The following is a 15,951-nucleotide window of genomic DNA, read 5'->3' as shown; positions in this document are numbered from 1 at the left end:
AAATTGCAAGAAAGTAAATTAATAATTAAGAAAACTCTTGGCAAGGTATGAAACTGGACCTCCTATCCTAGTTATCCTTATCAATTGTGATGAGAATTGTTTGTTGCTCACACTTAGTTAATCCATACTAAATAAAGGAAAGTCAAATGGACTAATCAATTTGATTCCTCAAGTCCTAGTCAACTCCTAAGGAAAGACTAGCTTAGAGGGATCCAAATCAACCAGCAAATTCCAATTATCAGTCAACAAAGGAGTTTGATAACTCAAGCGTCTCTAATTACTCAACCAAAGCTAAGAATGCAAAAATCTAAATTAAAATCATAAATATGAAATACCTCAAATTGTATTAAATAAAGAAATCAAATCTAACATGGAGTTCATAAACCAAATTGGGAAAATAAATAAACTAGAATGCTAGAATAAATAAAAGTAGAAGAAAAACTAAATTAAAGGAACATTGAACCTGGAATTGGGAAGAAATAAACCTAAAACTAAGAGAAATCATAAATCCTAGAGAGAGGAGAGAGCCTCTCTCTCTAGAAACTACATCTAAACCTAAATTATGAATGAGAAGTGTCTGAGTTGTGTCTTGTGTTTCTGGTGCACAAAATTGTGATCTCTAAAATGGCGCCAAAAACTTGGTACGCACGTTCATAATCTCAATTCTTTTTCACAACTCCGCACAACTAACCAGCAAGTGCACTGGGTCGTCCAAGTAATAAACCTTACGTGAGTAAGGGTCGATCCCACAGAGATTGTCGGCTTGAAGCAAGCTATGGTCATCCTTGTAAATCTCAGTCAAGTGGATTCAAATGGTTGTGAAGTTTTGATAATTAAAATATAAATAAAATATAAAATAAGATAGAAGTACTTATGTAATCCATTGGTGAGAATTTCAGATAAGCGTATGGAGATGCTTTGCTCCTTCTGAATCTCTGCTTTCCTACTGCCTTCATTCAATCATTCATACTCCTTTCCATGGCAAGCTTTATGTTGGGGGATCACCGTTGTCAATGGCTACCATTCGTCCTCTCAGTGAAAATGGTCCAAATGTGCTGTCACCGCACGGCTAATCATCTGTCAGTTCTCGATCATGTTGGAATAGGATCCATTGATCCTTTTGCGTCTGTCACTACGCCCAACACTCGCGAGTTTGAAGCTCGTCACAGTCATCCCTTCCCAGATCCTACTCGGAATACCACAGACAAGGTTTAAACTTCCCGGATCTCAGGAATGGCCGCCAATAATTCTAGCCTATACCACAAAAACTCTGATCGTGAACCAGGAGGCTAAGAGATATACACTCAAGCTATTGCAGATAGAACAGAAGTGGTTGTCAGGCACGCGTTCATAGGTGAGAATGATGATGAGTGTCACGGGTCATCACATTCATCAGGTTGAAGTGCGAGTGAATATCTTGGAATAAGAATAAGCTTGAATTGAATAGAAAAACAATAGTACTTTGCATTAATTCATGAAGAACAACAGAGCTCAACACCTTAATCTATGGGGTGTAGAAACTCCACCGTTGAAAATACCTAAGTGATGAAGGTCCAGGCATGGCCGAATGGCCAGCCCCCTAAACATGATCAAGAGATCAAAAGTGATACAAAGATAGTCTCAAAAATGATCAAAAGATGTGAAATAAATCACTAAAAGTAGTTTTTATACTAAACTAGTAACTAGGGTTTACAGAAATGAGTAAATGATGCAGAAATCCACTTCCGGGGCCCACTTAGTGTGTGCTTGGGCTAAGCATTGAGCTTTACACGTGTAGAGACTTCTCTTGGAGTTAAACGCCAAGTTGCAGCCTGTTTGTGGCGTTTAACTCTGGTTTGTAACCTATTTCTGGCGTTTAACTCCAGAATAGGGCAGAAAGTTGGCGTTTGAATGCCAGTTTGCATCGTCAAAACTTGGGCAAAGTATGGACTATTATATATTTCTGGAAAGCCCTGGATGTCTACTTTCCAACTCAATTGAGAGTGCGCCAATTGGGTTTCTGTAGCTCCAGAAAATCTACTTCGAGTGCAGGGAGGTCAGAATCCAACAGCATCTGCAGTCCTTTTTCAGCCTCTGAATCAGATTTTTGCTCAAGTCCCTCAATTTTAGCCAGAAAATACCTGAAATCACAGAAAAACACACAAACTCATAGTAAAGTCCAAAAATGTGAATTTTGCATAAAAACTAATAAGAACATAGTAAAAACTAACTAAATTATACTAAAAACTACCTAAAAGCAATGCCAAAAACCGTATAAATTATCCGCTCATCACAACACCAAACTTAAATTGTTGCTTGGCCCCAAGCAACTGAAAATCAAATAGGATAAAAATAAGAGAATATACTATAAATTCCAAAATATCAATGATACTTAGCTCCAATTAGATGAGCGGGACTAGTAGCTTTTTGCCTCTGAACAGTTTTGGCATCTCACTTTATCCTTTGAAGTTCAGAATGATTGGCATCTATAGGAACTCAGAATTTAGATAGTGTTATTGATTCTCCTAGTTCAGTATGTTGATTCTTGAACACAGCTACTTTATGAGTCTTGGTCATGGCCCTAAGCACTTTGTTTTCCAGTATTATCACCGGATACATAAATGCCACAGACACATAACTAGGTGAACCTTTTCAGATTGTGACTCAGCTTTGCTAGAGTTCCCAATTAGAGGTGTCCAGGGTTCTTAAGCACACTCTTTTTGCTTTGGATCACGACTTTAACCGCTTAGTCTCAAGCTTTTCACTTGACACCTTCACGCCACAAGCACATGGTTAGGGACAGCTTGGTTTAACCGCTTAGGCGAGGATTTTATTCCTGTGGGCCCTCCTATATATTAATGCTCAAAGCCTTGGATCTTTTTTATTTTTCCCTTGCCTTTTGGTTTAAAGGGTTACTGGCTTTTTGTGCTTGATTTTTCTTTTTCTTTTATTTTTTGCCATTTTTTTTCGCAAGCCTTGTTTTTCACTGCTTTTTCTTGCTTCAAGAATCAATTTTATGATTTTTCAGATTATCAATAACATTTCTACTTTTCCATCATTCTTTCAAGAGCCAACAGTTTTAACATTCATAAACAATAAATTCAAAAGACATATGCACTGTTCAAGCATTCATTCAGAAAACAAAAAGTATTGTCACCACATCAAAATAATTAAACTAATTTCAAGGATTAATTTGAAATCATGTACTTCTTGTTCTTTTGTGGTTAAAACATTTTTCATTCAAAAAAGGTGATGGATTCATAGGACATTCATAGCTTTAAGGCATAGACACTTAAACACTAATGATCATGTAATAGAGAATGAAAATAGAAAAAATAAATAGACAAGGAGATTAAGGAACGGGTCCACCTTAGTGAAGGTGGCGTCTTCCTCCTCTTGAAGAACCAATGGTGCTCTTGAGCTCCTCTATGTCTCTTCCTTGCCTTTGTTGCTCCTCCCTCATAACTCTTTGATCTTCTCTAATCTCATGGAGAATGATGGAGTGCTCTTGGTGCTCCACCCTTAGTTGTCCCATGTTGGAACTTAATTCTCCTAGGGAGGTGTTAATTTGCTCCCAATAGTTTTGTGGAGGAAAGTGCATCCCTTGAGGCATCTCAGGGATTTCATGATGAGGAATTTCCTCATACTCTTGTTGAGGTCCATGAGTGGGCTCTCTTGTTTGCTCCATCCTCTTTTTAGTGATGGGATTGTCCTCTTCAATGAGGATGTCTCCCTCTATGACAATCCCAGCCGAATTGCAGAGGTGACAAATGAGGTGAGGGAAGGCTAACCTTGCCAAAGTGGATGACTTGTCAGCCACCTTGTAGAGTTCTTGAGGTATAATCTCATGAACTTCCACTTCCTCCCCAATCATGATACTATGGATCATGATGGCCCGGTCTATAGTAACTTCAGACCGGTTGCTAGTGGGAATGATTGAGCGTTGGATGAACTCCAACCATCCTCTAGCCACAGGCTTAAGGTCATGCCTTCTCAATTGAACCGGCTTGCCTCTTGAGTCAATTTTCCATTAAGCTCCTTCCACACATATGTCCATGAGGACTTGGTCCAACCTTTGATCAAATTTGACCCTTCTAGTATAGGGGCGTGCGTTTTCTTGCATCATTGGCAAGTTGAACGCCAACCTTATATTTTTTGGACTGAAATCTAAGTATTTTCCCCGAACCATTGTAAGCCAATTCTTTGGATTCGGGTTCATACTTTGATCATGGTTCCTAGTGATCCATGCATTTGCATAGAACTCTTGAACCATTAAGATTCCGACTTGTTGAATAGGATTGGAGAGAACTTCCCATCCTCTTCTTCTAATCTCTTGTCGGATCTCCGGATATTCGCCCTTTTTGAGCTTAAAAGGGACCTCATGGATCACCTTTTTCTTGGCCACAACTTCATAGAAATGGTCTTGATGGACCTTTGAGATGAATCTTTCCATCTCCCATGACTCAGAGGTGGAAGCAATTGCCTTCCCTTTCCTCTTTCTTGAGGTTTCTCTGGCCTTAGGTGCCATAAATGGTTATGGAAAAATAAAAGCAATGGTTTTACCACACCAAACTTAAAAGGTTTACTCGTCCTCGAGCAAAAGAAGAAAGAAAGTAGTAGAAGAAGAAGAAAATGGAGGAGATGGAGGGAGATATGTGATTCGGCCAAGGGGTAGAAGTGGTGGTTGTTATGTGTGAAAATGAAGGAGTGGTGAAGGGTTTATATAAAGGTGGGGGGAGAGTTAGGTTTCGTGTATTAGGGTTGGGTTTGGGAGGGAAAGGATTTTGAATTCGGAGGTAGGTGGGGTTTTTGGGAAAGAGTGGATGGATGTGATTGGTGAAGAGGTGATGGGTAGGGGTGATGGAGGTGATTGGTGAAGGGTATTTTGGAAAGAGTGTTATGAAAAGGTGTGAAGAAGAGAGAAGTGGGGTAGGTGGGGATCCTGTGGGGTCCACAGATCCTGAGGGGTCAAGGACTTATCATCCCTGCTCCATTTAGGCGTGTAAACGCCCTTAGAGTGCAATCCTGGCATTTAACGCCAGACTTCTGCTTGTTTCTGGCGTTAAACGCCAGCTTTTCTCTTTTTCTTGGCGTTTAACGCCAACTTGGTGCCCTGTTCTGGCGTTAAACACCAATCTGGTGCCTGTTTCTGGCATTTAACACCAGCTTGATGCTTCTTTTTGGCGTTAAACGCCAGTCTGATGCTTTTTACTGGCGTTTAAACGCCAGGAAGCTTATCCTTCAAGGTGTGCTATTTTTAATACTATTTTTCATTCTGTTTTTAATTTTTCAGTTGTTTTGGTGGCTTCACATGATCATCAACCTACAGAAAACATAAAATAACAATGGAAAATAAATAGATATAATTAAATAACATTGGGTTGTCTCCCAATAAGTGCTTCTTTAATGTCAATAGCTTGACAGTGAGCTCTCATGGAGCCTCACAGATAATCAGAGCAGGGTTAGGGCCTCTCAACACCAAACTTAGAGTTTGATTGTGGCTTCCCAACACCAAACTTAGAGTTTGGTTGTGGCCTCCCAACACCAAACTTAGAGTTTGAATGTGGGGGTTTTGTTTGACTCTGTATTGAGAGAAGCTTTTCATGCTTCCTCTCCATGGTTACAGAAGGAGAACCTTGAGTCTTAAATACAAGGTAGTCCTCATTTAACTGAAGGACCAACCCTCCTCTGTCAACATCAATCACAGCTTTTGTCGCTAGGAAGGGTCTGCCAAGGATGATGGATTCATCCTCATCCTTTCCAATGTCTAGGATTATGAAATTAGCAGGGATGTAAAGGCCTTCAACCTTCACTAGCACATCCTCTACTAGTCCATAAGCCTGTTTCATTGATTTGTCTGCCATCTCTAGTAAGATTCTTGCAGCTTGTACCTCAAAAATTCACAGTTTCTCCATTACAGAGAGGGGCATGAGGTTTATCCCTGACTCCAGGTCATATAGAGCCTTCTCAAAGGTCATGGTGCCTATGGTACAAGGTATGAAGAATTTTTCGGGATCCGGTTTCTTCTGATGTAATGTCTACCTCATTAATGCATTCAGTTCATTGGTGAACAAGGGGGGTTCATCCTCCCAAGTCTCATTACCAAATAACTTGGCATTCAGCTTCATGATTGCTCCTAGATATTTAGCAACTTGCTCTTTAGTGATGTCTTCATCCTCTTCAGAGGAAGAATATTCATCAGAGCTCATGAATGGCAGAAGGAAGTTCAATGGAATCTCTATGGTCTCTGTATGAGCCTCAAATTTCTTTGGTTTCTCAAAGGAAAACTCCTTTCTGTCCAGAGAACGTTCCATGAGGCTTTTCTCACTGGGACTCACGTCCTCCTCACTATCTCCAGGTTCGGCCATGTTGATCATGATTATGGCCTTGCACTCTCTTAGGATTTTCTTCTGTATTTCTTGGGAGAGTACTGGGAGGAGTTTCAATAATCTTCTTACTCAGCTGACCCACCTGTGCCTCCAAATTTCTAAGGGAGGACCTTGTTTTACTCATGAAACTTAGTGTGGTCTTAGATAGATCAGAGACTATGGTTGCCACACCAGAATAGCTCTATTAAGAATTCTCTGTCTGTTGCTGAGAAGATGATGGAAAAGGCTTGCTATTGCTAAACCTATTTCTTCCACCATTATTGTTGAAGCCTTGTTGAGGCTTCTTGATGAGCGGATAATTTATACGCTTTTTGGCATTATTTTTACATAGTTTTTAGTATGATTTAGCTAGTTTTTAGTATATTTTTATTAGTTTTTAAATAAAATTCACATTTCTGGACTTTACTATGAGTTTGTGTGTTTTTCTGTGATTTCAGGTAATTTCTGGCTGAAATTGAGGGACTTGAGCAAAAATCAGATTCAGAGGTTGAAGAAGGACTGCAGATGCTGTTGGATTCTGACCTCCCTGCACTCAAAGTGGATTTTATGGAGCTACAAAACTTCAAATGGCACGCTCTCAATTGCGTTGGAAAGTAGACATCCAGGGCTTTTCAGAAATATATAATAGTCCATAATTTGCCCGAGTTTAGATGACGCAAATTGGCGTTCAACGCCAGTTCCATGCTGCATTCTGGAGTTAAACGCCAGAAACAGGTTGCAGAGTGGAGTTAAACGCCAGAAACAGGTTACAAACTGGCGTTCAACTCCAAAAGAAGCCTCTACACGTGTAAAGCTCAATGCTCAGCCCATGCACACACCAAGTGGTCCCCAGAAGTGGATTTCTGTATCAATTACTCATTTCTGTAAACCCTAGTAACTAGTTTAGTATAAGTAGGACTTTTTACTATTGTATTTACATCTTTGGATTATCTTTGGATTATCTTTTGATCTTTTGATCATGTTTAGGGGGCTGGCCTCTCGGCCATGCCTGGACCTTGTTCTTATGTATTTTCAACGGTAGAGTTTCTATACACCATAGATTAAGGTGTGGAGCTCTGCTGTTCCTCATAAATTAATGCAAAGTACTATTATTTTTCTATTCAATTCAAGCTTATTCCTATTCTAAGATATTCATTTGCACCCAAGAACATGATGAATGTGATGATTATGTGACGCTCATCACCATTCTCACCTATGAACGCGTGCCTGACAACCACTTTCGTTCTACATGAAGATGAGATAGAATGAATATCTCTTAGATATCTAATACAGGGGACCGAGTCCGAGATATTAGAATCTTCGTGGTATAAGTTAGAACCCATGGACGGCCATTCCCGAGATCCGAAAAGTCTAAACCTTGTCTGTGGTATTCCGAGTAGGATCTGGGAAGGGATGGCTGTGACGAGCTTCAAACTCGTGAGTGCTGGGCGTAGTGCCAGACGCAAAAGGATAGTAAATCCTATTCCAGTATGATCGAGAACCGACAGATGATTAGCCATGCAGTGACAGCGCATTGGACCATTTTCACAGAGAGGACGGGATGTAGCCATTGACAACGGTGATGCCCAACATAAAGCTTGCCATGGAAAGGAGTATGAAGGATTGGATGAAGACAGCAGGAAAGCAGAGGTTCAGGAGGAACAAAAGCATCTCTATACGCTTATCTGAAATTCTCACCAATGAATTACATAAGTATCTCTATCTTTATTTTACGTCTCATTTATCTTTTAATGATCAAATCTCTAAAACCATTTGAATCCGCCGGACTGAGATTTACAAGGTGATCATAGCTTGCTTCAAGCCGACAATCTCCGTGGGATCGACCCTTACTCACGTAAGGTTTATTACTTGGACGACCCAGTGCACTTGCTAGTTAGTTGTGCGGAATTGTGACAAAGTGTGATTCACATTTGAGAGCTCCAAGTTGTTGGCGCCATTGTTGATGATCACAATTTCGTGCACCAAGTTTTTGGCGCCATTGCCGGAGATTGTTCGAGTTTGGACAACTGACGGTTCATTTTGTTGCTCAGATTAGGTAATTTTATTTTATTTTAAAGCTCTTTTATTTCTTATTTTCGAAGAATAAAAAAAATATTTTTTCTTTTTCGTTTTTCCCAAAATAATTTTCGAAAAAACCAAAAAAATTAACAAAATCATAAAACCAAAAATAATTTTGTGTTTCTTGTTTGAGTCTTGTGTCACATTATAAGTTTGGTGTCAATTGCATCTTTTTAATTTCATTAAAATTTTCGAAAATCCATGCATTGCATTCTTCATGATCTTCAAGTTGTTCTTGGTAAGTCTTCTTGTTTGATCTTTAAAATTTCTTGTTTTGTGTTTTTTCTTATTTTTCATATGCATTTTCAATTTGTTAGTGTCGTTACATTAAAAATTTCTAAGTTTGGTGTCTTGCATGTTTTTCTTTTCTTAAAAATTTTCAAAAATAAGTCTTGATGATTCATCTTGATCTTCAAAGTGTTCTTGGTGTTCATCTTGACATTCATAGTGTTCTTGCATGCATCATTTTTTTTTATCCAAAATTTTCATACATCGAGTCTTTTTGATGTTTTTCTCTTTCTTCATTAAAAATTCAAAAAATCAAAAAAATATATTTTCCTTTTTCACTCATAAAATATCTTTCCCTTTTTTCTTTTTCAAAAATCAAATCTTTTTCATTTTTCTTTCATAATTTTTGAAAATTTCAAATTGATTTTCAAAAATCCTTTTTCTTATTTTGTTTCATAATTTCAAAATCTTTACTAACAATTAATGTGATTGATTCAAAAATTTTAAGTTTGTTACTTGCTTATTAAGAAAGGTTCAATCTTTAAATTTTAAACCATATCTTTTTAGTTTCTTGTTAGTCAAGTAATCAACTTTAATTTCCAAAATCAAATCTTTTTAAATTTCTTTTTTTCAAATCTTTTTAGAAATAAGTTTCAATCACATCTTTTTCAAAATCAATTTCAAAATCTTTTCTAACTTCTTTTCTAACTCCTTATCTTTTCAAAAATTGATTTTCAAATCTTTTTCAATTAACTACTTGACTTTTTGTTTGATTTTAAAAGTTTACTATTTCAATCATATCCTTTTCAAAACTACCTAACTAATTCTCTCTCTAATTTTCGAAAATCACCTTCCTCTTTTTCAAAATTTCTTTTCAATTAACTATTCGTTTTAAATTTTAGTTTGATTTAATTTTCTTTTTAAATTTTCGAATTCTAACTTTGATTTTAAATTAAAAACAAAAATATTTTTATTTTATTTTATTTAATTTTCGAATTATTCTCTCATCTCCCGTGTGCTTGGATTCTTATCTTCTTCTATTATTATCTTCTTCTACTCACATAAAGGAATCTCTATACTGTGACATAGAGGATTCTATATTTTCTTTTATGTTTTTTTATTTTTCATATGAGCAGGAACAAGGATAAGAATATTCTTGTTGAAGCTGATCCTGAACCTGAAAGGACTCTGAAGAGGAAGCTAAGGGAAGCCAAAGCACAACTCTCTGGAGAAAATCTGACAAAAATTTTCGAAAAAGAAGGAGACATGGCCGAAAATAATAACAATGCAAGGAAGATGCTCGGTGACTTTACTGCACAAAATTCCAATTTACATGGAAGAAGCATCTCAATCCCTGCCATTGGAGCAAACAATTTTGAGCTAAAGCCTCAATTAGTTTCTCTGATGCAACAGAACTGCAAATTTCATGGACTTCCATCAGAAGATCCTTTTCAGTTCTTAACTGAATTCTTGCAGATCTGTGATACTGTTAAGACCAATGGGGTTGCTCCCGAGGTCTACAGGCTTATGCTTTTCCCATTTGCTGTAAGAGACAGAGCTAGAATATGGTTGGATTCTCAACCTAAAGATAGCCTGAACTCTTGGGATAAGCTGGTCACAGCTTTCTTAGCCAAGTTCTTTCCTCCTCAAAAGCTTAGCAAGCTTAGAGTGGATGTTCAAACCTTCAAATAGAAAGAAGGTGAATCCCTCTATGAAGCTTGGGAGAGATACAAGGAACTGACCAAAAAGTGTCCTTCTGACATGCTTTCAGAATGGACCGTCCTGGATATATTCTATGATGGTCTATTTGAATTATCAAAGATGTCATTGGACCATTCTGCAGGTGGATCCATTCACCTAAAGAAAACACCTGCAGAAGCTCAGGAACTCCTTGACATAGTTGCAAATAACCAGTTCATGTACACTTCTGAAAGGAATCCTGTGAATAATGGGACGCCTCAGAGGAAGGGAGTTCTTGAAATTGATACTCTAAATGCCATATTGGCTCAGAACAAAATATTGACTCAGCAAGTCAATATGATTTCTCAGAGTCTGAATAGAATGCAAGCTGCATCCAACAGTACTATAGAGGCATCTTTTGAAGAAGAAGCTTATGATCCTGAGAACCCTACAATAGCAGAGGTGAATTACATGGGTGAACCCTATGGAAACACCTATAATTCCTCATGGAGAAATCATCTAAATTTCTCATGGAAGGATCAACAAAAGCCTCAACAAGGCTTTAATAATGGTGGAAGAAACAGGTTTAGCAATAGCAAACCTTTTCCATCATCCACTCAGCAACAGACAGAGAATTCTGAGCAGAGTCCATCTAGCTTAGCAAATATAGTCTCTGATATATCAAAGGCCACTATGAGTTTCATGAATGAAACAAGGTCCTCCATTAGAAATTTGGAGGCACAAGTGGACCAGCTGAGTAAAAGAGTCACTGAAACCCCTCCTAGTACTCTCCCAAGCAATACAGAAGAGAATCCAAAGAGAGAGTGCAAGGCCATTGATTTAACCATCATGGCCGAACCTATAAGGGAGGGAGAGGACGTGAATCCTAGTGAGGAAGACCTCCTGGGACGTTCAGTGACCAATAAGGAGTTTCCCTTTGAGGAACCAAATAAATCTTAGGCTCATCTAGAGACCATAGAGATTCCATTAAACCTCCTTCTTCCCTTCATGAGCTCTGATGAGTATTTTTCTTCTGAAAAGAATGAAGACGTCACTGAAGAGCAAGTTGCTAAGTATCTTGGTGCAATCATGAAGCTGAATGCCAAATTATTTGGTAATGAGACTTGGGAAGATGAACCTCCCTTGCTCACCAATGAACTAAATGCATTGGATAGGCAGAAATTACCTCAAAAGAAACAGGATCATGGTAAATTCCTAATTCCCTGTAACATAGGCACCATGACCTTTGAGAAGGCTCTATGTGACCTAGGGTCAGGAATAAACTTAATGCCACTCTCTGTAATGGAGAAACTTGGGATCTTTGAGGTGCAAGCTACCAGAATCTCATTAGAAATGGCAGACAACTCAAGAAAACAGGCTTATGGACTAGTAGAGGACGTGCTAGTAAAGGTTGAAGGCCTTTACATCTCTGCTGATTTCATAATCCTAGACACTGGGAAGGAAGAGAATGAATCTATCATCCTTGAAAGACCCTTCCTAGCCACAGCAAGAGCTGTGATTGATGTGGACAGAGGAGAGTTGGTCCTTCAACTGAATAAGGACAACCTTGTGTTTAAAACTCAAGGATCTCCTTCTGTAACCATGGAGAGGAAGCATGAAAAGCTTCTCTCACTGCAGAGTCAACCAAAGCCCCCACAGTCAAACTCTAAGTTTGGTGTTGGGAGGCCACAACCAAACTCTAAGTTTGGTATTGAACCCCCACATTCAAACTCTAAGTTTGGTGTTGGGAGGTTCCAACCTTGCTCTGATTATCTGTGAGGCTCCATGAGAGCTCATTGTCAAGCTATTGACATTAAAGAAGCGCTTGTTGGGAGGCAACCCAATGTTATTTAATCATATCTATTTTATTTTCTTTTTGTTATTTCATGTTTTATTAGGTTGATGATCATGTGGAGTCACAAAAACTACTGAAAAATCAAAAACAGAATGAAAAATAGCATTAAAAATAGCACACCCTGGAGGAGGAGCATTCTGGCGTTTAAATGCCAGAAACAAGCATCTGTCTGGCGTTTAACGCCAGAAACAAGCACCAAGCTGGCGTTTAACGCCAGAAACAAGCATTTACCTGGCGTTAAACGCCAGAAACAGGCTACATTTGGGCATTTAACGCCAGAAACAAGTAGCAGTCTGGCGTTAAACACCAGGATTGCACAGCAAGGGCATTTTACATGCCTAATTGGAGCAGGGGTGTTAAGTCCTTGGCCCCACTGGATCTGTGGACCCCATAGGATCCCCACCTACCTTCTTCTCTCCTCTTCACACCTTTTCATAACTCTCTTTCCCAAATACCCTTCACCAATCACCTCACTCACTCTTCACCACTCACATCCATCCCCTCTTCCCCAGAAACCTCACCTACCTTCAAATTCAAACTATTTTCCCTCCCAAATCCAACCCTAATGGCCGAACCCTAACCCTCTCCCCACTCCTATATAAACACCTCATTCCTTCTTCATTTTTACACAATACAACCCTCTCTTCTTCCCCTTGGCCGAAACCACCTTTCTCTCCCTCTTCTCCATTTCTCTTCTTCTTCTTCTTCTTTATTTCTTCTTTTGCTCGGGGACGAGCAAACATTTTAAGTTTGGTGTGGTAAAAGCATTGCTTTTTATTCTTCCATAACCATTAATGGCACCTAAGGCCAGAGAAACCTCTAGAAAGAGGAAAGAGAAGGCAATTGCTTCCACCTCTGAGTCATGGAAGATGGAGAGATTCATCTCAAAGGTCCATCAAGACCACTTCTATGAAGTTGTGGCCAAGAAGAAAGTGATCCCTGAGGTTCCTTTCAAGCTCAAAAAGAATGAGTATCCGGAAATCTGACATGAGATCCGAAGAAGAGGTTGGGAAGTTCTCACCAACCCCATTCAACAAGTCGGGATCTTAATGGTTCAAGAGTTCTATGCAAATGCATGGATCACTAGGAACCATGATCAAAGTGTGAACCCGAATCCAAAGCATTGGCTTACCATAGTTCGGGGGAAATACTTAGATTTCAGTCCAGAAAATGTAAGGCTGGCGTTCAACTTGCCAATGATGGAAGAGAACGCACGCCCCTACACTAGAAGGGTCAATTTTGATCAAAGGTTGGACCAAGTCCTCGTGGACATATGTGTAGAAGGAGCTCAATGGAAAGTTGACTCAAGAGGCAAGCCGGTTCAATTGAGAAGACTGGACCTTAAGCCTGTAGCTAGAGGATGGTTGGGGTTTATTCAATGCTCAATCATTTCTACTAGCAACCGGTCTGAAATTACTATAGACCGGGCCATCATGATCCATAGTATCATGATTGGGGAGGAAGTGGAAGTTCATGATATTATACCTCAAGAACTCTACAAGGTGGCTGACAAGTCCTCTACCTTGGCAAGGTTAGCCTTTCCTCACCTCATTTGCCACCTCTGCAATTCGGCTGGAATTGACATAGAGGGAGACACCCTCATTGAAGATGACAAGCCCATCACTAAGAAAAGGATGGAGCAAACAAGAGATCATGGATCTCAACAAGAGCATGAGGAAATTTCCCACCATGAAATCCCTGAGATACCTCAAGGGATGCACTTCCCTCCGCAAAACTATTGGGAGCAAATCAACACCTCCCTAGGAGAATTAAGTTCCAACATGGGACAACTAAGGATGGAACACCAAGAGCATTCCATCATCCTCCATGAGATTAGAGAAGATCAAAGAGCTACGAGGGAGGAGCAACAAAGACAAGGAAGAGACATAGAGGAGCTCAAGAGCACCATTGGTTCTTCAAGAAGAGGAAGCGCCACCCTCACTAAGGTGGACCCGTTCCTTAATCTCCTTGTTCTTATTTTTCTCTGTTTTTCGTTTACTATGCTTTATGTTTATTTATGTTTGTGTCTTTACTATATGATCATTAGTATTTAAGTGTCTATGCCTTAAAGTTATGAATGTCCTATGAATCCATCACCTCTCTTAAATGAAAAATGTTTTAATTACAAAAGAACAAGAAGTACATGGTTTTGAATTCATCCTTGAAACTAGTTTAATTATTTTGATGTGGTGACAATACTTTTTGTTTTCTGAATGAATGCTTGAACAGTGCATATGTCTTTTGAAATTGTGGTTTATGAATGTTAAAAATGTTGGCTCTTGAAAGAATGATGAAAAAGGAGAAATGTTATTGATAATCTGAAAAATAAAAAAAATTCATTCTTAAAGCAAGAAAAAGCAGTGAATACAAAAGCTTGCAAAAAAAAAGAGAAAAGAAAAATGGCAAAAAAAAAGAGAAGAAAGAAAAAGAAAAAGCAAGCAGAAAAAGCCAAAAGCTCTTTAAACCAAAAGGCAAGAGCAAAAAGCCAATAGCCCTTAAAACCAAAAGGCAAGGGTAAATAAAAAGGATCCAAGGCTTTGAGCATCAGTGGATAGGAGGGCCTAAAGGAATAAAATCCTGGCCTAAACGGCTGAACCAAGCTATCCCTAACCATGTGCTTGTGGCGTGAAGGTGTCAAGTGAAAACTTGAGACTGAGCGGTTAAAGTCAAGGTCCAAAGCAAAAAAAAAGTGTGCTTAAGAACCCTGGACACCTCTAATTGGGGACTTTAGCAAAGCTGAGTCACAATCTGAAAAGGTTCACCCAGTTATGTGTCTCTGGCATTTATGTATCCGGTGGTAATACTAGAAAACAAAGTGCTTAGGGCCACGGCCAAGACTCATAAAGTAGCTGTGTTCAAGAATCAACATACTGAACTAGGAGAATCAATAACACTATCTAAATTCTAAGTTCCTATATATGCCAATCATTCTGAACTTCAATGGATAAAGTGAGATGCCAAAACTGTTCAGAGGCAAAAAGCTACTAGTCTCGCTCATCTAATTGGAGCTAAGTTTCATTGATATTTTGGAATTTATAGTATATTCTCTTCTTTTTATCCTATTTGATTTTCAGTTGCTTGGGGACAAGCAACAATTTAAGTTTGGTGTTGTGATGAGCGGATAATTTATACGGTTTTTGGCATTGCTTTTAGGTAGTTTTTAGTATAATTTAGTTAGTTTTTACTATGTTTTTATTAGTTTTTATGCAAAATTTACATTTCTGGACTTTACTATGAGTTTGTGTGTTTTTCTGTGATTTCAGGTAATTTCTGGCTGAAATTGAGGGACTTGAGCAAAAATCATATTCAGAGGTTGAAGAAGGATTGTAGATGCTGTTGGATTCTGACCTCCCTGCATTCAAAGTGGATTTTCTAGAGCTACAGAACTCCAAATGGTGCACTCACAATTGCGTTGGAAAGTAGACATCCAGGACTTTCTAGCAATATATAATTGTCCATACTTTGTCTGATTTTAGATGACACAAATTGGCGTTCAATGCCAGTTCCATACTGCATTCTGGAGTTAAATGCCAGAAACAGGTTGCAAAGTGGAGTTAAACGCCAGAAACAGGTTAAAAATTGGCGTTTAACTCCAAAGAAGCCTCTACACATGTAAAGCTCAATGCTCAGCCCATGCACATACCAAGTGGGCCCCAGAAGTGGATTTCTGCATCAATTACTCATTTCTGTAAACCCTAGTATCTAGTTTAGTATAAGTAGGACTTTTTACTATTGTATTTACATCTTTGGATTATCTTTGGA

At 38.8% G+C, this 15,951-nt stretch overlaps 1 non-coding gene across 1 annotated transcript; it reads right to left on the bottom strand.

Annotated features, from left to right (window-relative positions):
* Positions 1-10,313: 10,313 nt before the first annotated feature.
* LOC148572338 (small nucleolar RNA R71) lies at positions 10,314-10,421 on the bottom strand. Its single transcript, XR_015880395.1, has one exon. It is a non-coding gene; the product is annotated as a small nucleolar RNA R71 (small nucleolar RNA).
* Between the last annotated feature and the right edge of the window lie 5,530 nt (positions 10,422-15,951).

Source organism: Arachis ipaensis, chromosome B3, assembly GCF_059453495.1.
Source record: "Arachis ipaensis isolate K30076 ecotype BB chromosome B3, ASM5945349v1, whole genome shotgun sequence".
NCBI classification, from domain to species: Eukaryota; Viridiplantae; Streptophyta; class Magnoliopsida; order Fabales; family Fabaceae; genus Arachis; species Arachis ipaensis.
The sequence above is the reverse complement of the archived record's forward strand: the minus strand, read 5'-3'. Positions and strand labels throughout refer to the sequence as shown.